The sequence below is a fragment of the Ictidomys tridecemlineatus genome, chromosome 3, assembly GCF_052094955.1.
Source record: "Ictidomys tridecemlineatus isolate mIctTri1 chromosome 3, mIctTri1.hap1, whole genome shotgun sequence".
NCBI lineage: Eukaryota > Metazoa > Chordata > Mammalia > Rodentia > Sciuridae > Ictidomys > Ictidomys tridecemlineatus.
Window position 1 is genome coordinate 112,178,341 of NC_135479.1, and position 25,359 is coordinate 112,203,699.

Consider the following 25,359-nt stretch of genomic DNA (forward strand, 5'->3'; position numbering starts at 1 on the left):
TTTAAAAAAATATGTTATTATAGTCAGGATCACATGTTAATTGTATAATTAAACAGGTTTCATTATGATTTTTTGAATACATGCATACCTTTATATCATCTTTATCATATGATATTTATATATTTATGATATTTATCATATTTCAACAAGAATGTCACAATTACCCATAGATCACTTAGGTCAAATATATGAAGATGTTGTGCCATGAGACCACAGTCACTTTTTTGACATAGTTCTCATAATTCCTAGCGATTCTCATATTCTTATAATTTACATTTTCAGTGCACTGGGTTCTCAGTTCACTGATTTTCTCTCCTTTAAAATTGTTCTCCACTACTATATAGCTTTTCACATTTACTCTCATACCCTATACTTTTCATTAAGAACAAGTAATTCATATGCTCAATTTTACCCACCACATCATTTTTTTCTCACTCATTGCCATTAGTCCTATTCAGTATCTTTTCTAGCTGATCTTCTAAAAGATGAGAATATTCAGAGCTTGATTATATATATATATATATATATATATATATATATATATATATATATTCTCTATGCTTATTTTCTTGGTATTTAATCCAATCTCATTGTCTTTAAAATTGCTTTGAATTATAGAATCATATATCCAAGAGTCCACTTGACAGTTCTACATGAAAGAAGCCTAATAGATATCTCAAGGTCTACAGGTCCACAACACACCAATGCTTATGATTTTTTTATTCATCCAGACTTTCTCCTCTTCATTTCCTAACTCAAAGATTGTCAGTTCTTTCTTTCCAGTTGCTCGGGCTATATACACATATATTTTAAATATGTATATTTCAAAACTTAGTTTCTTCATTGTCATCACCTTGACCTGAAACATCTCTCTTCTACATTATTTAAATAATTCCTACTTAGAGTATCTGTTCTTGCTCTTACCTCTTTATTCACTAATAACTGGAATAATCTTTTCACAATTTGAACCATAGCATGTTAATCTTTTGCTTAAAATAATTCAGTGCTTTTTCATTTCACTTAAAATAAAAGCTAAAATTCCTACAAACATCTATGAGGCCCTGAATTTTCTAAATACCCATTATTTCTATGATGTAACCTACTAATAGTTCTTGGCTCACTCCATTTCAGCCAAAGTAAACTCCTTGCTATTCTCAGACTTGCCAGACCCCACATCCAGTCAGGACCTCTAGGTTTTCCATTTTTCTTGATATATAACAGTGTTTCCCCAGATACTCATATGTCTCATTCCCATAACTACTTCAGGTTACTGCTCAAAAATCTCCTGAAGGCACCTCATCTTCTTTTTTATGAGACTTTACTTACCAATTATCTAAAATTCTACTTTTTACTGAGATTCTAGAAATCTTCATTCACCTCCCTTGCTATTTTCTTCCTCACACAATTTATCCTCATTGACTGTATAAAATCATACCTTCCCACTTGGAATACCCATCTTTCTTCTGCTGTATCCCCAGTGCCTAACACAGAAATCTGGCATATAATAGAGTCTATTTGTTGAATGAATAGATAAATGAGGAATTTTTGAAGGCTAGGGTGGCAACAGACAGCTTTTAATAGCAAGATATAGAATTCAACTCAACTTTTATTTCCTACAAAACTATCCACTCTCACACATTGCTAGTGTTTTCATCATTTTGTATTCCTAAAACACTCTCCAGGCATATTTTCCAACCACCACAAATTACCAAAGACATTTTATTCCTAAACAACAATCTATCCATGTCACACACAGGCTTCAACACTTTCTTTGTTTTCTATATTTTCTGGTAGATTAAATCAAATTCCTTTTGAGGCTTTAAGATAGCAATAAGGGTGTCTAAAACAACCTCCCAGAAAGTTATTTTACCATTATATATTGTTCTGATATTAAGTACACTTCATTGATGGAAATATAGCTCCATGTGGCTGAGGAAAGTTTCTATTCTCATCTAATGTAGGTTATCTCTAGTTCTGTTCTTTTTGGTCATTTTTGTTTCCTTTTTCCTTTTTTTTTTTTTTTTTCATTTCCTTCCTTCACTCTCTGGTCATTCTTTCGTACCCTCTTCTAGCACCCTCATTCTCTGTCTGGAGCCTTATTCTTTGTATCAATGTTCTTGTATCTTTATGCAAAATAATCTCAATTTTTAGTATTACATGCAGTCTTTTTTATTGTTTTGTTAAGGAAGATTTGCTTTTTTAGGTACCAAATATAAAATTATTTCCAGCAATTTTATTTACAACTGGGAATGGGTCTTGCAATTTCATGGTGTTTTAGCACTCATTTTTGTCTCTTTAGTCTGACTTCCTATTTCCCTGTATATATGTCCTTATTAGCTGATAGAACTCTTGACTCAGAGACAACACTCATTTCTTTTCTAAAACATGGGACAATACTATGTTAATTCTTTTACAGGTGATTTTTAAAATTTAAAACATGCCTGATATTTACAACACAATTCAATTGCAAAAAATTAATGTCCAATACCTAACTAGTACTATTCTTGTATTTTACTTGTATTAGGCATTATTTATAATATCTATATTGATACTATTATGAGTTATACAAATTAATATTTAGCACTTGGGCCCATTCTGAACAGTTTATATGCAACTCAAAAATGTTTGTGAATTATTCTGTATATAGTAAAAAATACAGAGTTTCTGATATCACTAGTGGCAGGTGATGTATTGAAACCAACATTCCTGCTGAAGACAATTAGGAAAGATGTCCAAAAAGGAAAGAAAGAAAATATGACAAACTTGGCTTAAAAATATGAGAGAACTAATAAGATACTGAAGAATTACTTGGCCATATCCTGGAAAGGATTTGGACCTAGGCAACTGAGCCAAAAATGTGAGAACTGTTTTTTTTTTTTTTTCCCTGAAGGCAGATACTAATTTAGGAAGGTGGAGCTGACAACCCCAGAGGCTGAGCAAAGTCTTGCTTAGCTAGAGGAAACTGAGAATGTTGTGCAAGGCCTGAATTGGTATGCAGTTACCCTGGACAAAGCAACAAAATAGACACATCAAAAAATAAATTTATTTAAATTTACAAAGAAAAAAACCTGAAAGCACAATGAATTGCCAGCATAAGTTGCCTATATTAGAGAAAACTTAAAGGACCAAAATCAAAAACATTGATAAGAATGTGCAGCCATGATACATTTTCACACATTGTCAAAGGGTGGTGGAAAACTAGTATAACTACTTTGTAAAAGAGTTTGGGGTTATATATACTCACACACACACACACACACACACACACACACACACACACACACGCAATTATACAAAGAGACTTATAAAAGAATCTTCCCAAAGATATATTTGTACTGGCCTAAAACTGCAAACAACCCTATTATCTATTCAGTGTAGAGTGAATAAGAAACTTCTGATAGTGATAAAACAAACTGCTATGTAACAGAGGAAACAAATAAACTACAAAAACGTACAAACATAATGAAGCTTACAATTTTGAGTATGGAAACAGTCACAAAATCATGCTCTCCATTACTCTATTTATTGAATTTTTAGACAGTAGGCCAACTGAACCATAGTGTTTAGGAATGCAATCAAGTAAACAACTGTAGAAGTCAGAACAGTGATTACAGGTGAGAAATGTGGTAGAGATTGTAAGGCTGCAAAGGTAAAAATCTGACATGCAGATAAATGTTTAGTTTCCAAACCAGATGGTGGTTACAAGGGTGTACAGATTGCAACAGCACATTTTTGGTTTGCGAGCTCTTTTATAAATGTTTTATAACCTTGACCAAATAAATTGTATGATAACTTGAGGAACCACTAAAGTATTTTATGAAAATAATTGTGTTTTGTAGAAACCAAGACTAGTGATCTATTTAAAAGATTTCTTAGTATTGCTCAGGTCATGATAGGCGGAAGATCCTTGTTTTTGTAGTTTGTTCTTTTCATAAAGATGGGGGAAGGAAAGGAAGGAAGGAAAGAAGGAAGGCAAGAAAAGTTATTTATAAAGAAAATTAATCCCTTGTCCTAGTGAGCTTACTCACAAGTATGGCATAAAAATGGGGAAAATACGTTATATTTAGAAATATGTTAGAACTGTCAAAACAAGAGAGGAGTTACTTTGTGAAACAGATGTTATAGTTTGTATTTTGTAATAGCGATGAAATCACTATTCCCCTTAAAAATAGAACATTTCAAAGGAAATATTGATGGAGAGGGGTTATCTGTGCTGTGCTGTCTTGTAGAGAAACCAATAAAGTTGAGTTCAAATTTTCTGTGCCTGCTCTTCCTATACTGATCTGCACCAACCTTATAAGCTACTTATTTAAAAACAAAAACAAACAAACAATGACAACAACATCAGCAAAAAAAATTGTTCCTTTATCTTAAATACAGAATCCTTTTCCCCAAGTCTTCCTTAACCTGAGCCACATGAAATTCTGTTGTAACCCAAATCCAAACGATATAACACACAGAATGTTGGTCTGAGTTACAAAGAAGAGTTGCACGTTGTATTAACACTCCTTTTTGAAGTAGAAAGTGCAGTGGCACCATAAAATCTGGTCTATATATTTTTTCCTCTATAGATCACATGTTCAACAATACTTAAAAGATAAACATTGAAATAAAACTATACTGAAAGTTTTAATTGGTCATATTCTGATCCCAAATATCAAAATATTGCTGCTTAAAAATGAGTAATTTTATGTCATTTAAAGTTAGTATCATCAGAGTAAAACACAGTGCACATAAACCTCAGTCATTATTCTTATCTTGATTTCTTTCAGAATTTGTGAAAAATAATATCATTCTTACATAATCCTTGTCACAATCACAGCAGTATAGCCAAATCCTTAATTTTCACTTTGGTTGTCATAGAAGAACATTAATATAAGATAAGCTATAACTTTTAAATGTTGATATTTTCTAATTTAAGTCCGGTTTGGAAGAAGTCTAGTTTTTTCTCAACCACAACATAAGCACCTTGAATCTTTTATGAAGAAAAAATTACAAATACTTTATATAGATGCTCCATCATTAAGGAAGAAACTCAACTCTTGATTCCACATGTAGACTATATATAATGAGTTTCTTCCAGAAACTACACCATGAAAAGGAAGGGCAAAGTAGTAACTATACTAGATAAACTGGCAAACATAACCCTAGTGAGATGATTTCAGTTGACATCAGCAGTGATAAGTCGTATTGTCCGTGTGCACCTTTGATATGAGATGATGAGAATAATGCTTTACCTCTGAGGTCGTCTCAACAACATATATTCCAAGCTACTCATGAGAGAAACATCAGAAAATTATCAACTGAAGGACATTCTACAATGGCTAGTAAACTTAAAAACTGTTGAAGTCATCAAACACAAGAAAAGCTGGGAAACTGTCAGTATCTAGATGAGGTCAAGGAGACATGAATAGTAAATGCACTATAGTACTCTGATTGGATCCTGAAACAGAAAAATGGCATTAAGAAAGTGGGGAAATCTGAATGAAATGTACAGTTTAGCTCAAAATAACGTATTATTATGTGCAGATTACTTGTCAGAAATGTACCATATGAACAAATGCTTAACAATAGAAAGGACAGAGTGTATGATATTTGAGAACTCTTCATACTGTCTTTTAAGTTTAATTGTATAAGCCAAAGCAAGCCTAAGATTAACATTTTAATTTCAAAATAATCATAGTGTATCTCAAGTGCGGACTAATTAGGACAAAAGGTCCGCAGGCAGGCTTTTGAGAGATGTGTTCAAATGCCTGCCTATGGAACTTTTGTCCTAATATCCAAAGATTTATATTATTTAGGGATATTTTCCATTTAAGGAATCATCAGTTCATCCAAATGAGAACTTCAGGACAGAATCAATATATCAGGGGTAATATTCAGATTATAGGTCAAGATAAAAGAGGTTAACTTGGAATATTCAGAACAGGGAAAAGTTGAAGATAAGCAAGAAAACCAAGGAGTTCAGGGAGCAAAAGAAGAAGGAGGAGGAATGACACAGTTTGGAAAGCTCTTCCAAGGAGCTGGAAGAAGAAAGAAGGAAGACTTGGAAGGACACCAAAAAGAAAGGGGCAAAAAGGTACAACTACAATGATACAGAGGACAGACAGAGATTTAGTAAAGCAGCACAGAAGTCAAGACACTGGAGAATTTCCAGAACAGGAGGATGCTAGCCAGGTTCCTGAGCAGAGTGTTCTAGTAGTTGTGATGAGAATTATGAAAACCTGGCCATGAAAGGAGTGTTGGTGTGTTCAGGAGGTGGGCAGAGAGACATTTCCATGCCATTCATTGAGAGGTGAAGGGGAAAAGGGAAAGGATAGACAGAGATTTAGTAAAGAAGCATCATGGTCAGTTAGGGTTGCTACAGAAAATGCCAGGTATTTCTCATAGTTCCAGAGGTGGGGAGGTCAAGGGATCCAGATGTTGGTCTGTGCAGTGTAGGGGATAAGGGGCTTCTTCCTGGCCACTTTCTTGTTGCATTGTCACTAAGGAGGGGAAACTCTTATGTCTTTTATTCTATTTATAAAGTTGTTAATTCACAGTGAGGGCTCCACTTTGATAGCCTAATCTATTCCTGATTACTCTCAGAGGCCCCACCTTCAAATGCCATTACATCAGGGATTAAGGCTTCCAATTTTTAATTTTAGGAGAACACAAACCTTTAGTCTGTAATATATACTGAAAGTTTTGTCCATTTTAATACTCTGGTTACATCAGCATCACCTGGTAGCCAGCGAGACGTGAAAATTCAGGCTCACCTGCAGGATCCGCAGTTTCACAAGAACCCCTGGTGATCTGAATACACTCCAAAGTTAGAGAAGCACTGAGTTTATATTATTATTTCAAGAAGTTTGGCAACATCATGATGGAGAGGAAAAATCATAGTTTAAGTCAGAAGTTTTATATATATATATATATATATATATATATATATATAAATGTGTATATGTGTATATATATATATAAATATACATACACACACACACACACACACACACATGGTACATATGTAAGTGAAATAAAGAAGAAATGGGCACAGACAGAGGCAGGGACATATCAGAAAGCAACATGGCTGTAGAATAAAGTCCCTGATATTGCTCATCATAACTGGCTTTTCTAATCATTATTCACCATATTGACTATTTCTCTTATGGGGGAAAGGGTGAGGGTTCTAAGGAAAAAGGGAGATTCACTAAATTATTTGACAAAGGTCATCCAAGAGCTTTTGTAAATTCCCTGAAACTGGGTTTCTTTTTTTCACTCTCCTGAAAATAAGGACACTGAGCAATTGTCTCTCTAAGGAAATAAAAGTTAACAAAAATGTTTTCTAACTTTGATGGTACCTAGTTAGATTTAACTAGAGAAGCATAAAATAAGACAGCTATTCTGTTTGAACTCTCCTTATAGAATGTACTTTATGGTTTGACTTTGCCAATTAATTATTATCTTTTATAAATCCCCAGAGAGGTTCACAGACCTGTCCTAACCTCCTAATTAGGAGGCCAACAATGTGCTTCTAGGCTTTTTTTTTTTTTTTTTTTTTTTTTTGGTACTGAATACTTCCTTTCTCTGAGGAAGTATTCAGTACCAAGTGTTTCCCTTGGAATGGTCTGTAAATATTTTTAATGAACAGGATATTCATAACGCTTTCCTGAAGAACTGAAGAGCACCAAGACAATTTAAGAAAACTCACATTTTCTATTGATGTTCATTGATAGGGCATCAGCAGGAGAAAAGGAAGATGTAGGGAAAAGAAAAAAAAATCTTTATCAAAAACTGAAGAGCTAAAGTTATCAACTTAAAGTGTATGACCATGTTCTTTTATTTTCTTTAAGACAGCATTCTCATGAGTAAAAATAGGGAGTGAACTAATGTGAACTAGCAAGCTGGGATACCTTGAATTAGATGAGGTCTACATAGGTATTTACAATGGTCTGAATGTTTATATCCAGCCTAGCACATGGGGCAATTTAGTTGGTCATATAAGATTTGCTTCATAAGCTCTTACAGTATTGTTCAAATATAAGATCTTATCATTAGCACTGTTGTAAATTTGCTCAAAGTAAATAAAGTTCACTCCAGTAATTTATTCTGGGAGCATCTATTGCCTAGAAAGAGTACGATATCTTTCTGTATTTTTAACAGGGTTTACGAGATGGAAATTTAGGCCAAAAACAAAAGCTAGAATCAGTAAATCCTAGGTATAACAGGACATGTAGGTATTGTGTTTTTGAATACTTCAAATTGAAAATATGTATATATTTATCAATCTATCTATCCATGAGAGAGAGAGAGATAAATAAGGAAATCACATTAGATAGTGCCACCCCACAAAAAAAGTGTTTATCACAGTTTTATTCACTGTTAAAAAAAAAAAAACATAAAACAACCTAAACATTCAGCATATGAAAATCAGTTTGTTAAATTATGTTTCACCCACAATATGGATTAACTTGTAGTCCCTTAAACATATATTTATGAAGAAAACTTCATGACACAAGCAAAGAAAAAATGATAAGAGAAAAAAAATGCAGGCTGTAATTTGTGCACACTATGTGATTTCAACTTGTTAAAAGAACAATTCATAAAAATATGGAGAGAAATATATCCAGCTCTTAGAACCTCAGTATCCTCACCTTTAAAGGGTTATTATAATCCATTTCATGGAGCTGCTGAGAGGACCCATTGAGCCAGAGAGGCAATAAAGCACAGTTGATGTATCTTTAGAGTCCTAACAGGAAACAGATGGCACATCCAAATTGGGTAATTGAAGATAATTTGATAAAAGAACTATTTACCAAAGTGTAGCAAGGGTATAGGAAAACATAAAAGAAAGTACAGTAATGCAGGACTAATAAAAATTGGGGTACAATTATCTCACATGGATATGAGAATGGAAGTTCGAAAATCTCAGAAGCAGAGAGGTCTGTGTGAGGATTGGTTCTCAGCAGCTTTGACTTGTCAAAGATGGCAATCAGGCTATAGCAGCTCAACAGAGAAGACACCAGGGGTGTAAGCACCCAGGTAGCACTCTCTTCCTTCTCTCCATATAAGAGTGGAATGGAGAGCACAATGAAGGTAGAGGAGGACCTGAGGGTCATTCCTTTTGTCCCTTTGCATCCATCTAGATCTTTGACCAGAAAATGTGTGTCCCCAACACAATGACCTACAAAGTCTTATCAGGTAACTTTCTGTATGAGGTTTTATTGGTTCAGATCCAAGATGAAAGACAAGGTACTCTGAAAGTCCATAAGTGGCCAGACTGAAAGAACACAATGAGCAAATAAGGTGATTTCATGCCTTAATAAAGGAAGGATTTCAGTATAATCAATGTGCTAATAGATTTTCTTGAGGAAAAAAAAAAATTGAAAAACAAGTGATAGAAAATTCTGAAGAAAAGGAAGTGAGAGACACCCTGACCCTCCCACAAGGGTTGGCACGATGTGCCAGAGTCCCTTGCCATAAAGCCTCAGGTTCTGTCCACTTACGTTATTTTCAAATCCAATGCTCTCTTTTCTTGTCCCTTCAGTTCTTTAGATGACATGCACCCTTCTCAGATGAAAGTAAGTGGGCATTTTATTAAATTCTTCTCAACCATAATTTGAGTTTAACATCTGATTACCTTTCTTAGTGCTGACTGACAGAATGATTGAAACCAGCAGTGGTCTTGGGAAAGCAATCGTTAAAATGCAATTCTGGAATTAGGTGGCTAAGATACTTAAGGAGTTCAGGAATAATCCTTTTGACAGAAGGAAATGAGTAACAGGTGGTAGAATGACAATAAATCAAACTGGTTGCTGGTGGTAACTTGATGTCTTGATCTACTTAGGCTGCCATTAAAAAAATACTGTAGGCTGGGTGGTTTAAACCAGAGAAATGAACTTTCACACAGTTCTAGAGGCTGGAAATTGCAAGTGCGAGATGCCAGCATGATGAGTTTCATTTAAGCTCTCTTCCTTTCTTGTTTGTAGACAGCTACCTTCTCAATGTGCTTGCATGGCCTTCCCTTAGTGGTGTATGCAGAGACAGGGAGAAAGGGGTCTATTGCCTATTTCTCTCTCCGCACCCTTTCTTCTTATAAGGACATCAGACCTATTAGATTAGGGCCTCACCTTCTCATTTACTCCCTCAAAGTCTCTGTCTCTAAACACTGTTAGTACTTTGTATCAGTCCATTTTGCATTTCCATAATTAAATACTCAAGGCTGAATAACTGTATAAAAAAAGGTTCATTTAGCTCACAGTTCTGGAGGTTAAAGGAGGTCTTGAGGCAGAGTCTTGAGGTGGCATAGAGCATCATATACCAAGAGGCAGGCAGTACTCATATGTGTCTGTTCTCATTATTTCTGCTTTCTCATGTAATAAACAGTATTTGATATGGAGATGCCACCCTGATCATTTTTTTGTAATGCTAATCCCTTCCCAAAGGCCCACCTCTAAAGATCATAGATTAAATTTTCACTCTCCTATTACAACACAATAGGTGTTAAACACCAACACATGAACTTTGAGAGACCCATTCAGACCATATCCAAATCATAGCAGTTTTCAATATATGAATTTGAGAGGGAGAGAGATAAGGTATGAAACATAAACATTCTGCAGATCATACTTGCAATGAGAGGTAAAGTGAAGGAGAAAAGATCAAATAGCCATGGCACTGAGTTAGTTTCTAAAAAGAATATCAAAATATTGATTAAAATAATGGAATCATCTAACTTTCAAAAGGATATACCTATGAAAAGTAAAGAAGAAGTTGGGATAGTGACTGTCCAACAATTAGCTTCTCCAGGAGCTCTGAAGTGCCTTTCATCTCCTACAGCTGAGGGCAGACTTGGCCGTGGAACAAACCCAGGGCCTGAATGTCATGGTGAGGTTGCAATGTCAATTATATGCTCAGTTCAGCCAGCTGTGGGCACTAGTACAGGATGGACTAAATATTGAGACTTGGATAGATGTGAACAGTCATAGAAAAGACTGAAAACTAACTTTTTAAATCATTATGAAGTTCCCTTGCCAACTAAGATACAACCACACTGCCTTTGATGGAAATGGCATTTTTTGACATAAAAATTTTTCCAGTGTTTGCAATTAGGACAATGGACTCAAGCCTTCCAAACCTATGAAAGGATTCAGATTTCATGAATAGTCCAGATATAGATGTACAAAACAGAACATCATGAATCTTTATGAGCAGAACTACACAAATTGTGTATGGAAATGGATACCAAGAATAGCAGATGAAGGAAAAACTTTGATATGGGCAATTTTCCAACAGGATTGAGCTTACCTAAGATTCAGGATTTAGGATAATGTATTGACTTGAGCATTAAGAATTTACAAGTTTAACCAAAGAAAGCTTGGACTCTAGAGTGGCATATAGGTAATGAGGTTGACATGCTGGAACTTCGGTGCATACCGCAGTCATTGTATTTAATGTGTTGTCTACAAATCAGCAGCATCACCTGCAATCTTCTTTAAAATGCAGAATCCTTGGCTCCAAACTTGCTCTATTAAATCAAAGTCTGTTTTCTAACCAGAACCAGCTGTGATTTGTGTGCATCTTAAAATTCAAGAAGCACTTGAGGTAAAGAAAATAATCCAAAAATCTCGACCTGAAAAAAATGTCCAGCTAACCATCATGCATTAGGAGACAGTTTTCCATCTTTGTCTTGCACCTCTGTAGAGCAATGTCTGATGAATTGGCTGCCTTTACTCAGAACTATATCGCCATGTTCTCATGGGTGTTTCTATAGCTAAGAGCCACAGAGACAGATAAAGTGTTCCTTCTGGAGCAGAAACCATCGGGGATGCTTACTACCCACTATAATAAAGTTAATGACTCCTGCCAGAGCAAAAAACAAGGAGATTTGCTGCCACACATGAATTGGGTTCCCTAAGCTCAAAATTCCTCTCTTTCACCTCAAACCAGCAGATAAGTGAATATCTAGTTCTCTATAAATCACCAGGGGATTTCACCAAGAAATTCTGATACCCTGATTATTGTTGTTTTAGGTAAGAAAAGCCTTTGTGTTTGATAGAGAAGTCTCCTATCTTCTCAGCATCAGTGGAGAGGCTAACTTGTTAACCTGTAAGTAGGACAAAAACTTCAGACCTTTCATAGTCCTTGACAGATATATCAACAAGGATAGGATGCTGACAGAGAGATGGTTTTCTGTAAGAGGAAAATGAGAACCTTTCTTAAATGGAATCTAAGGCAAGCCCACGGGACTTGATAATGAATATGTTGATTAAACCATATGGTTAACTTGGCAATAAATGATTTTCCAATCTATTGCTTGCTGATAAAATGAATTGAGGAGGTGGTTGTAGGTCAACTACAAGTAAGCAGGTTCAAAGACAGCTGCAAAATTGGAGCCCTGGTTGTGATACCCATCCTGCCAGTGTTGGTGCGCCTCAATAATATGGCAATTGCTTTGGGCAAGTCCACTCAACTGTGAAATCCAGGGCAAAGATGTGACCTGAGTGGCAGGAGTTTCTGATCTCTTTCAGAAACAGTTACATAGAAACACATCTATTCTGAGTATTCAAGAGGGAAAATCTCTGACCACTGTTGGCTGGAAATAGCTGAATCATTAAAACTTTGGCTGGTTTGCTTAGGAGGCAAGGGAGGAGAGGGCAATGTGTATAAATTCCATTTAGGGAAGAAAGCAATAGATGGACCATTTTAGGGTTCAACTCCTCCTGAAGTATACTGTGCTAAATTTCAACCCATTTGAAGGAAGGAAACATTCTTAGAGACATTTACAATGGGCTTTTGCACTTCTAATAAAGTTTTGAAGTTTGGATTTCCCTAGAGACAAACCCACAGTGAACCATATATTTAAAAAACATTGAATAATATTTGAGTTCCTTTTCCCAGGATTAGGTTTGACTACAGATGAAGGTTGTCCCATGGAGAATGAAAAACTTAAATAATTCTAGATAAATTTTTGCTGTCAGTTCCACTGCCCTAAAAAAAACTTCCTTCATGCTTATGCTTACTCCAGTAATGATTCAATGACATGTTCTCATGACAACAGGAAAGAAAACACTACATATTATAGTGAATGCCAGGGTCCTGTCTCAGCAAGATCCAGGGAGTCTTGAAGGAAGAGTGGCGTCTGCTAAAGAAGCAAGACAAAACTGTGGTGGTTGCAACCTCAAGCAAAGATCTGCTGCTCACTGTGGAGCCTTTTATTCTTAAAACTTTTTCACATGGTTAACAGGTGGCCTTATGGCCTGATTTTCCTGACTTACATTTTTTCCTTGTGAGTTACACAACCTTTTAGCATGCATTCTAGTTTTACATGGAACATAAACCACACATCTATTTTATTACTTTTCCTTTAAATATTTTACTAAGTAAGCTATGATTAACCTTTTAAACTACTAAAGAGTTTCTTTGTTCCTTGGTCAAGGTACACCAATTTTTGAACCTTTGTAACCTCTGACTAAAGGGCAGATTCTGCATGGCATTTTTCATTTACGTTAAGTATATGTCTTCCATTTTCATCATCTATCCCCATCAATGGCAAGGGAGGGTCTGTGGATGAGGGGAATGTATTCTTTATTTTTAATATTTTGTTTTATTTGTAATTGGACACAATACCTTTATTTATTTATTTTTATTTGGTGCTGAGGATCAAACCTAGCACCCCACAGGAGCTAGGCCAGCGCTCTACTGCTGAGCCACAAATCCAGCCACCCCACCTCCACCCCAGGGGAATGTATTCTTATTAGTGTCCCAGCCTCTAGGAGGATACCATAGTCTTCCTTTAATTAAATAAGCTATAATGGTGGGCCTTGCACTGTTGGCACAACAATTCTTTTCCTATAATTAGGCTTACGCACAGGTTGTGCTTTTGGATCAGGAGACCTAATAGAAAATGTCAACTGTGAAGCAAAGAGTTCTTGTAATTTAAGCTTTTCCCAGACTCCTGGTCTGGGACTATGTATTTGTGTTTACTTATGTTCTTGGTAATGTTTGTCTTAAAACAAATCTCAGGATATTTTTTTTTTGTCATATTCTTAGTCTTATTCTGGGAAATTTCCCACACACTGTAACAACATATGTTTTTAGTTTGGATTGACATGCTTCCTATTAACCACATTAATATTCCCAGGATCAGAGCTGCCATAGCAAGCACCCCATGGTTTTGGTTTCCAGATGTGTCAGCCCTGCCACAACATCTCCCATGCTGTGACCTTGTCAGACAGCTAGGGCAGGAACTCCTTCACCAAGTGGACTATTTAAAAACAAAAGTACTATGTAAGTAACACCCAAATCAGCAAAAGGATGCAGGTTCCAGAGCCCAGAAAGCAGATGGCTCTTGCTGCTGCTGTCAAAGTGTCCCCAAGGCTGAGCCAGGTAGCTCCAAAAATGAGAACCTTGCTGTCCATACCATAAACCTATGAATATATATATATATATATATATATATATATATATATATATATATATATTTGTGTGTGTGTGTGATTTGTATGAGATATGAGCACAACATTCCTAGATATTGAATTAAATATCCCTTGCTTTCTGACAGTTTTCCTCTTCTCCTCTCTTGTCTATTCCAAGCTCAGTTGTTTTAAGAAGAACAATGATAAAAAGAAGGACTTGAAGTCTTTCTCTCTCAGAAAGAATCAGAGGCTGTAGGTACCATTTGAATATACCTTGGAAATTTGATGAAGGGAACTCAAACTTGACTTTTCTTCACAGTGTAGTATGGACTAACCCTGATTTTCATGATATTTAAGAGTTAAATGTCATGCTTTGGACCCAATCAGATCTTCAATAAGTCATGTTAAGCCTTTCTAGTCTCAGATTTCCTCAATGTATACTGATAACTTTAACAGTATCTATCTTATAGGAATAGTGTGAAGACTAAATGTGATAATATATATATATATATATATATATATATATATATAAATTTCAGCATATTATTTAGTATATAAAATAGTCTCTTCTCTAAAATTATTAGCCATTATTATCAGACATATAAAATGCACTATAGAAATAAAATTACAACCATTTTTCAACTGGATAAATTTTAAACTATATATATATGTGTGTGTGTATGTGTGTGTATATATATATATATATATATTCTCACTATAGTAAAAACAGTTTGTATTATAAATTATCATTATATTATAAAATTATTATGAATATTAAACCCCCAAATTTAGTGTAGACATTCTGCATTTTTAGTTGACATATTAATATAAATGTAGAATAGGTGGCCATTAAAATGATAATATAGATTTATGTCAACATAGAAACATAACTATAAAGTGTTTGTTCTTTAGATGCAGAAAAGCAAGCTTCAAATTTGCAATGATATTATGATCATATTTACACAAATATAGATAGGTATACAGAGAAAGAATGAGAGATTGTACATAACTGCATGTGTGTATCAAAAGTAGTCTAGAAAGATACGCTACCAATTTTAACAGAGACTATCTCTGGGGATAGAATCAAGAAATATTTATGCTTTCTTTTATATGTCTCTGTACAGTTTAAATACTTTCCTGCAACATAGTTTTATGCAGAATATATAATTCCTTTTTCATTGTAGAATAACTAATTTTTTTATTTAGCATGCACTTCCCTGAAAAATCCACTGAGATATGTGTATAACACCAATGTATTATGCTTTTGTACTTTCTTTTATTTCTCATTCGTAACTCCTTAAATATTTGTGAATACATAAGAAAAGCATACTACCAGTTTAAAGATTAAAAACTGATTCAGAAAATATTTAGTTCCCACTGTCTTTTTTTTTATTTTACTTAATCCTCAAAAATCCTCACAGCTATTCACTAAAACGCTTGAACTCAGGGTGAAGAAAGGGATTCCTGAATTTTTATTTAATGCTTCTTTCCATTACTTAACAAAGATTACCTATTAGAAGTTTACATGAAGATGCAATACGAGTAAAAAGAAGAAAGCAAGACTGTGTGCCAGTCACTGTACTAAGATTTCATTAGAAACAAGATCAGGGAAAAAAGTGAAAACAACTGCAATCCATTAATTATATTTTTTGCCAGTTGGATAAGCTTGTGGGAAAGAGAAGGTAGAACATTTAATCTAACGACCTTTTCAGCAATTTTCCAGAACTCTAGATAGATAGAACAATGATATTTACTAAGATAAAGATCATTTTTCTATGGAATGTTATTTGCAGGATGCCCCTGGCTCAGGATGACGAACTTGGATTTATAGATTTATGAAACTTGCCTCTATCAACAATGCTACATAAGCTATGGTATAGAATGGAAATTGCTTAAATTCTCTGACTGTGATGGGCAATGACCTGTCCCTTGGAGAACATGTCTGCTCTTGGCTAGACACTTCAATGTCCTGTGAAAAAGAAAGGACTTAGAAAACTGCTCCTAGTGTAATAGAATAGTCCCTATTTTCTCTGAAACAAACATTGCCTTTAGAATTAATAACAGGCAAGAATTTTTTAAATTTATGTGAGTCAGATTCAAAACCACACTCCTTTGTATAAACTTTAAGAGTTTTAAAAAGAACAACAAAAATACATGCTTATCAATATATTTTTTCCAAACAATAGATGTGACTTAGCAAAGAGGAATCAAATTTTTATGTAGAATTTAAAAATTGCCATATGCTTTTTCTACATTATTTCTCTATACTACATACCACGTGAGGTATGACGATTCATCCCTATTTTTGTATAAAATTAATTAGACATAAAGAACTTTGAAAAATGTGCAAGATTTCTTGGCCTCTAAATCTGGAATCTAGTATTCGAACCTAGATCTATCTCTTGGCTCTCTACCACTGCCTTATTGGAGCACATAAAGTCTTTGATGACCCTTTCTATGGTCTGAATTCAAGAAACAGTTCTGTACTTTAGAACTCAATGTGAAATCCCAAATATATGAGAAAGCAAGACTATTTAGATTTTGAAGCCCTTCTAAATACATAAATTCTAAAATACATAATTCCAAAGAGTGACTTCATTGCCTTGGTTAGATAGACAGCAGTAGGGTCCTAGACTCAGTGAGATGAAATGACACTCCTTGTGACATTAGTTCCTTTGATGGCACTCAGCATCCACTCTTGAAAAGTCACTTTTAATTACACTTTGACATTTACTTTACACCAAAGAAATAAATAAACCTCATGACTTTTAATGGAATGGATATGGGTTTTGCCCTGGTAGTAGGTCAAAATTGAAAAAAAAAAAAAAAGTCATCTATAAAGGCTTCAAAAGAGTTTGAATGAAATCACTGCTTTTTTTTTCATCTGAAAAATAAAGTGATACTTCTGTGCTCTATGGGTAGAAATATTTTTTTCTCATTGACATATTATGCAGTGGGGTGTATAATATTTCTATAGGAAACGTGAATTCTAGAGAGACCAAAATGATGAATAATTAAAAGTAACAGAGTTCTATTCTTTTTATGTGAGTTCCAGTTCTTTCTAATTTTATATAAATAAATATTTCCAGAACCAATTAGTTATTATGTCACATTATACAACTCTAGGATTCATCTGCACACAGACAACATACCATGAAATGTAAATTCAAAGGTCAGCAGATGAATCTATCTACAAGGAAGGTCATTAGGACCACATTTTTATAATTATACTTAAAATGTATAACACATAATAAAAAATAGTTCTCATAGTGCTACATGACTTTTGCTATTTCCCAGAATTTACAGAGCTTCCTTGTGAAAGAAAAAAATCAACATATCACAAATGTCAGAAAACTAAGATATGATCCAAATATACAAAATCTAGATGAACAAGTCAAGGTCCATTTTTTTTAAAAAAAATGTGTCTAGTATGGCAAAACAGATTGTTTTTGCCACTGTTGCTATTTTTATATGATTTAATATTGTAGTCCCCAACATCTCATCCAAAAAGTCGATTAGTTTATTGGTATGATTCTTTTATTGTCAAACGTGTTAAGAAATAAAATCCTGAGTTCCACAGCCTTCTATTCCAAGAATGGGATGCATTCACATGCTGAAAATTAATTAATTTGTAATGCTGAAAATTATTTTAGAAATATCAAAGTAACTGAATTATCGGTGATGGTACATGTGACATGATTGTATGAACTGAAGAAGAAAGTCCCTCTGAAGTCCTACCGTTGTACAGAACTATTAGGCAGACACATAAGTCTCTGCTGTACAGTAATCTACTTTCTCTAGTCTTTTACCAGTGTAGATCCTTAAAGTGTGATATGTGTTCTAAAATGTTATTCCTGTAAATCATTTCAAATGTTAATATGCAACTTAAAAAGTAATAGAGGAAAGGTATATTTCATATTTGTCAACTAAACTAGTGAATTTATGTATGTGTATATATATGTGTGTGTGAATATATATATATATTAGACATGTTCATATATATAAACATATTTATATTTATATATATTTTATAGAGAGAGAAAGGGAGAGAATGTTCCATGCTTCCTTTGGTAAACCAAAGAGAATTTAAGTTCTCTCAATAATATTTTCCTTGAAGTAATGTAGTCATTATCCCAACATGTTTTTTTTTCCTAATTTCCCAACTTTCTTGCTGTCTCTGTTTCTTCAAGGTGTTTCAAGGTGCTCTGCTAGGGACCCAACTAAGACCAAAATCTTTTTGCTGTGAAAAAAAAAATTGATACATATGAAAATACCAACCTCAGCTGCCTAGTCAGAAGAAAACAAGCTCATGGACCATAGAAATTGGTACCAAAGAAAGAAAATAATGAGGAGATTTTATGATATCAAGTCTGAGTAATACAACTCACTTGCTATGAAAAGAAAACAAGCAAGATCCTTTATACTTCTGACATACTAGACAAGGTAGTTCATCTTTTCTACGATCACTCCTTTCTCCCTAAATAAATTTTATTGAAATACCACCTAGTATAAACTGATGTATCATTCTTCTACAGATTACATCTTTTCTGGTTATCCACAAAGACTCAACTCTCCAGTTTCTCTTTGACTCTTCTCTTTCCCTTACATATAGCATCCAGTCACCAACAAAATTCAGTGGTTTTTAGTTCTTGTGTGGCTTTTTAGTATTTTTCTTCCAACCCCACTGAAACGGTCTTTCAACTGCCCTCAATTTTGCAATAAAACAGCCTCTAAACAGGTATCTCTGTTTCTCTTCAATTCTTGGACCCCAAAGGGTTCTCAAAGGAAAAATGCTTGGTTACCAGATAATTTTCCTAAAATCAAATTCTCTTGCTCCCTGATTAAAATAATTTAGATGAATTAGGAAACTTTCTCTCTGCACTTTAGTGTTGATGACTCATATGGTATATATTAATTTCTGGGTGATGTCTACATTCAGGGGATCAATTGCTTGAAGAGGAATATCACTTTTAATTGGCTTGTCTTTCTAGCATATAAATTTTGCTAAAAAATGTTGACATATAGATGTGTTGATAAGAGCTATTATGTGTCAAACATAATCTATTTTGAGACGATCATTCAAGAAGGAGACATCAGGGAGGGGGAACAACACCTATGAGAGAAGAATTGGGCAGAGGGGAGGTTGAACTTTGTTTTCCAGTACTGTAACATCTTTGTTACAGTAGATCATGTCTACTTTAGAAATCAAATACTTCAAATTTAATTATGAGTTTATTTGCTGGGATGTTATATTGGCTGAAATTTATAAATAATAAATGTGATATGTTGATAATTATTATAATTAACAATATTGTGTTATTATTGAGCACTACACTATGAAATGCAATTAGAATTCAGGTAGAATTATTTGCCACTCATATAATTTAAGCCTGACATACTTACAAAGAATGCAGAAAATTGTCCCTAGATGATTGTGCAAAAAAAAAAAAAAAAAAAAACCAGTATAAATGAGGGAAACCCCTGTCCCCAAACAAAAAGAAATGATAGTCAGTTCCCAGTACTGTAAGTTCCACATGAACGTTGTTAGAGTAGATCTTTCTCTAATCCTACAGTTTCAAAGCTGGAATTGCTTTTCAAAGTTTTGCTTAGTGGAAATGAAGGACAAGGCTAGATGCCCTCACCTGGACCAGTCATTGGATATTGGCTGCCCCTTGGGAAGAAGGCATAACCTGTTTGAAACTATTCACTTCCAATAAGGACAATTTCTAGAAAATAATTTAGCACTGAGTCATTAGCTGTCAATACTCCCAACAGCTGGAAGATCTGGAATTCTAGTGGTTACTCCCTCCTACCTGACCTTCTCTATTTCAGCAGTTATTATGATTTAACCTTACACTTCACATGACATTGCTGAGAATCAAATTCTAAAGGAAAAATGAAGTGATCAAATGATCATCCCAAAGCCAATATAGCTTAATTCTTATTTCCAGCACAAACATTGTGAAAATTGAAGAAACAATTCATTCGTGTCTAGCTGTTCTGGCTTCAGGATACAGATTGTTAGGTTGGATTTCTCCATTTCTTATTTTTCCAGAATTTCTATAAATATCAAATAAAAACTTGGGCTTTCAGCGAGCACTTGAGAAATGAACATCCTTTTTCTTTGGTCAGTACCGTTACTAGGGCATAACTCCATTATTGCTCTCCATAGGAGATTTCCTGACATAGTTGGTGTTTCATTCAAAGTACAAAAATTGAATACTTTAAGTTTAATTTTCAGTTTATTTTCTGTGCTGAAATATTAGCTGAAATTTATAAGTGAATATCATGTTGATAATTATTATAATTAACAGTATTATATTATTATTGTACACTGCACTTTTAAATCAAATACAATTAGAATTTAGGTAGAGTTATTTGCCACTCATATAACTTAAGCCTAACATACTTACAAAGAATGCAGAGCATTATCCCTAGATGATTTTGCAAAATACAGTATCAATGAGGGAAGCCCCTGTCCCCAAACAAAAAAAGAAATGATAGTCAGTTCTCAATACTGTAAATGCTACATGAGAAAGAAACCCTCCTTAGAATTTACATGTTAAGACAGTTACTAAGAGCCAGGTATGATGGTGCAGGCCTATAATTGCAGGATCTTGGGAGACTAAGATAGAAGAATGGCAAATTTGAGGCCAGACTCAACAACTTAGTGAGACCTTGTCTCAAAAAATAAAAAGCACAGGGGATGTGACTCAGTGGTAGATCAGCCCTGGGTTCAATCCCCAGTACTACCAATCAACAAAAACAAAAAGCAAACAAAACTACTAATAAAAACCAGGGCAATAAAACAAGGATTGTTGCAGAATTTTTTTAAATTTCCGAGATTAGAGCTGACATGACATTCACAAAGTTGTAAATGAAGATAAAATGACACTTCTCTTATTGTTCAGTCTCTTCTAGATCAATAAAGTATACTTTTCATAACATTCAAAACAATATATAACTTATCTTTTTGGTTTCTCTTTAGTTTATATTTCCATCTTCTTATTCTGTGCTGGCTTCTTTTCTGTAGCTTATAAATATGGTCAAGTCCTTCTTACACTCCATAGCCTTCCTTACCCTTGAGCCCTTTTGTTCCTTCCTTAATTAATATCCTCTAAAGAAAGGTCTGTAATGGAAAGATGCAATTGTTCTCTTCCTACCCACTCACTCCTTTTTCAAAAAGAGGATCCCATCTCCAAAACTAACAAAAGCTATTTAAAGTCACTAGTAATGATCTATATTTCAAATTAAGTTAGCCTTTTCTCCATGCTGACCTTATTTTACCTCTCAACCGAACTCAACGCTGAATGTACATATAGGTATGTATGTATGTATATATATATGGAAGAATATATAAATAGATGTTTTAAATATAACTTGTGCTATATGGGCATGTTCTATTTTTGCAATTAAAAAAATAAAAATCAACACAAACAGATTCTAAACCCTGAAAAAATTGTTATAAACTCATATGGTCCTTTGAGGACGGAGCTAGTTTATTATCCTATTTAGTCTGAGCTTGACCCCCATGTCTTTCATGACTAGAACAAACTTTCAAAGAAGCCTGCACCACAGTCAGTGAAGAAAAAAGAGAATGTCACTGGATTTGATGTTATATATCCAAAAGTTCTTATTCACTCTATGGATCACTGACCAAAGGCTGCGAAATTTCCAAATTGAAACCATGAACGAGAAGAAAAGGCAGCCTCTGACTGGGGCACCTTCGTCCTGATTCACAGCAGCCCCATGGCTCTGGGGTTTGATGTGCCTCAGCAATGTTATTTTGGGTTAGTTACTAGGCAACTCTGCCTATGAGTCACGGGAGAGCACTCAGCAGCACCATCATCCATGTCATCTTTCAATAGACTTAATACAATGCTAAACACCAGTCACCTTGTTCTCACAAAGGCCCATGTCAGAAATCAGGACGGTAACCTGGGATGCGTAGGATGGTTTTATGCTGGCGGTTCATAATCGGCTTTCATGTAATTTCAGAAATAAATACCATTAGGACTATTATGTCAATAAATGGCTTACTGAAAGAGAGTCAACATTAAGGAGTATGAAAAATAAATATCAATTCCAAAGGTGAGAGAATCAATAAATTAGACAGAAGATTTGGAAGATTTATTATCTCTTTCAAGTTTCCAGGATACAGCTTGGGCAATCATTTACTGTTTTCCATGCACTAAAATAGAAGACTTGATTCTTCCCTTCCCGGTATTCAGGACAACATACCCTGTAATCTGAGTGGAGACAAAAGCCTTTTCTCTTACACTAGCTGACTCAATTATTCTTTGTGCTTTTTAATTTTGCTCTATCCAAAATCTAAAAGTTGCCAGGGATTATAAGTATGGGGTCTAAGAGGGAGAAAATTGGAAATATAAGAAATAAGATTTTTCCTAGGCAGATATTCACCCAGGTATTGAATGCCTCTGGACTCATATTCCACATACACCTGAATTTTAACATTTACAAAGTGTTTCTAACTCTGCTTCTCTTTCTATATACTTTTTTTCACTAAGGCAACTTTCCACCATTTAACCACTCATATGAAAAATAATTCTCATCTGTGTCTGCCTTCATCGTAGCTGGACAGTTACACAGGACTCCATTCATAGAAGGACCTTATACTTGGTTAAGTGCTTAATAATTTATAAACAATGTGCTGTTTTCATTTTGTGTTTCAATTTATGTAGCCTGCCCTACCTTGTGTTCCTTCCAACAACTTAGCCCCAAATCCTGTGTACACTCTACCTCCTAAACTAACCTATATAACTGATAGTTCTTTACCCCATATTCAATATTCAGGACTTCAACACTCTAACATGGGAACCAAATTTTGACCAGAATTTTAGGGGAAGCATCTCCTTGGCACTGAAGAGAATCATAAGTGAGAGTCATTAGAGAAGAGTGGGGGAAATAATAGTCCAATCATCAGGAAGAGCAGTAGACCATGCTAAAGTGAAAAAGCAGACAGTACCTGGATGCAGAGGCTTAGAAATCCTAGATGCTCTCTCTTTGTTCCTGTTCCTCTTCCTTCCATCCATAAGGACATGTTTTCCAGCTCTTAGACTTCTAGTTGTAATTCCTCACTCCTAGCCCCATGAACCTCTGCATCTGAAACAAGATCTTAAAATTGTTTATAATCTATGCCACTGACTCAGGATTTAGCACTTACACTCCACATTTCTTTGTCTAAATCCTCCTTTAAGGCCTATCTTAGACAGGAGGATGGACTAGATGTCGTCTCTTAGCACTTGCATGCATGTCCGCAGTGATACAATACAATAACAGGAAGCTATTTGCTTTAGGCTGTTTTTGTGGGCTATAACTCTCCACCTATACAATCCCCCAGTTTAACCAGCAAATTTCTAGTTTTCAGAAAATTTCAGGCATCATTTTTTTGTAGAGGCTGAACTCCTAGATAGACTCATCCCCTTCTTCCTCTATCTTAATGGGTTTCCAAGTTTCAACAATAGAGCCAGCCACATTCATTGGATGTTTAAAGGGAGAAAGAGAAAGAGGAAGAAACAAGCTCTCTGGATTCTTAAGGAGAAGGGCTGCAAATTGAAATGGAAATACTACAGCCATCAAAGATACCTCACCTACTAGATCCCCCCTGCATCATTCCCCTTTTTGGAAATTTCCATGGATTCTCTAAAATGGTTGGTGCCAGTCTGAGCTTGGTACCACCAAGCACTTTCCTTCCAGCCCTATGAAAGATAATAAATCAGAAGTCAGTGAGATCAGTCACCCCAGCCTCTTGTGTGTCCATCTGACCTTGCATGCATAAGGAAAGTCACGGGGTTGTCCCCTCCTGTTCCTCTGGAAGCAGCATATTAGTGTTTATGCTGGCTCACTGATTCTGAAGGGTCTGGTGGAGAGCCAAAACTCCCTCCAATTACCTGGAATAGCTGAACTCAGCAGATACCAGGAGATCTTCCTCCACAGACTATCCCAAGCTGCCACTGCAATCCAGGCAACTGTGTGTGTACATAAGACTAATTCATTTTCAAAATAAAACAAAAAATATGCTAGATTACACAAGGAGGATTTTTCTTTCTCCTTCCTCCTCTTCCTCTCGAAATAAAATAATTCCAACCAGATAGGCAGTTTTAGAATTAGGAATTTAGATGTCAATCAAATAATATCTCAAAATAAAATGTAATAAATTTTATCAATAAAAGTCAATGCACAACTGTAATCCCAGTGACTCAGGAGGCTAAACAGGAAGATTACAAGTTCAAAGACAGCCTTAGCCTGGAGAATCAAGAATTCAAAGCCAGCTTCAGCAACTTAGACAGGCACTTAGCAACTCAGTGAGACCCTGTCCCTAAATAAAATACAAAATAGGGCTGGGGATATGACTCAGTGGTTCAGCACATCTGGGTTCAATCCTCAGTACAAAAAAAAAAAAAAGGAAGAGAGAGAAAGAAACTTAAAAACCTACCAAAATCCTGTCCTATAATAAAAAATAAAAGGGTTTGAAATATAGTTCAGTGGTAGCACACTCCTGGGTTCAATCTCTACTACCCCAGCACAAAAAGAACATTTCAATGTGTTAGTGTTTTATCTATAATTATATTGAAATATGAAAGAAAATGATTTTCTATTATTTTGTATTTATTTATAACTTAATATACACGAGAAGATCCAATATAGGAAAGAAAACACAAGGCAGTCACCTCTCTCTCCACTAACCATTTAAGCTTTACTCTGAGTTTATGAGTATATAATGCCAATAAATATCTCATATATTAACATTAAAAGCCAGTAATAGCTTCTGATTTTTTGCTACTTTGCTATTTTCCTTTTTATTTCTAATTCACTTTAAAATGTTTATCTCCTTTTTCATCAGTACTGAGTTTACATTTCTGAGTTTCATTTTCTGTTCTTTATTTAATGACTTTGTCAGAATGTTTTTAAATATAGAATCCATGATATTAACATCTAT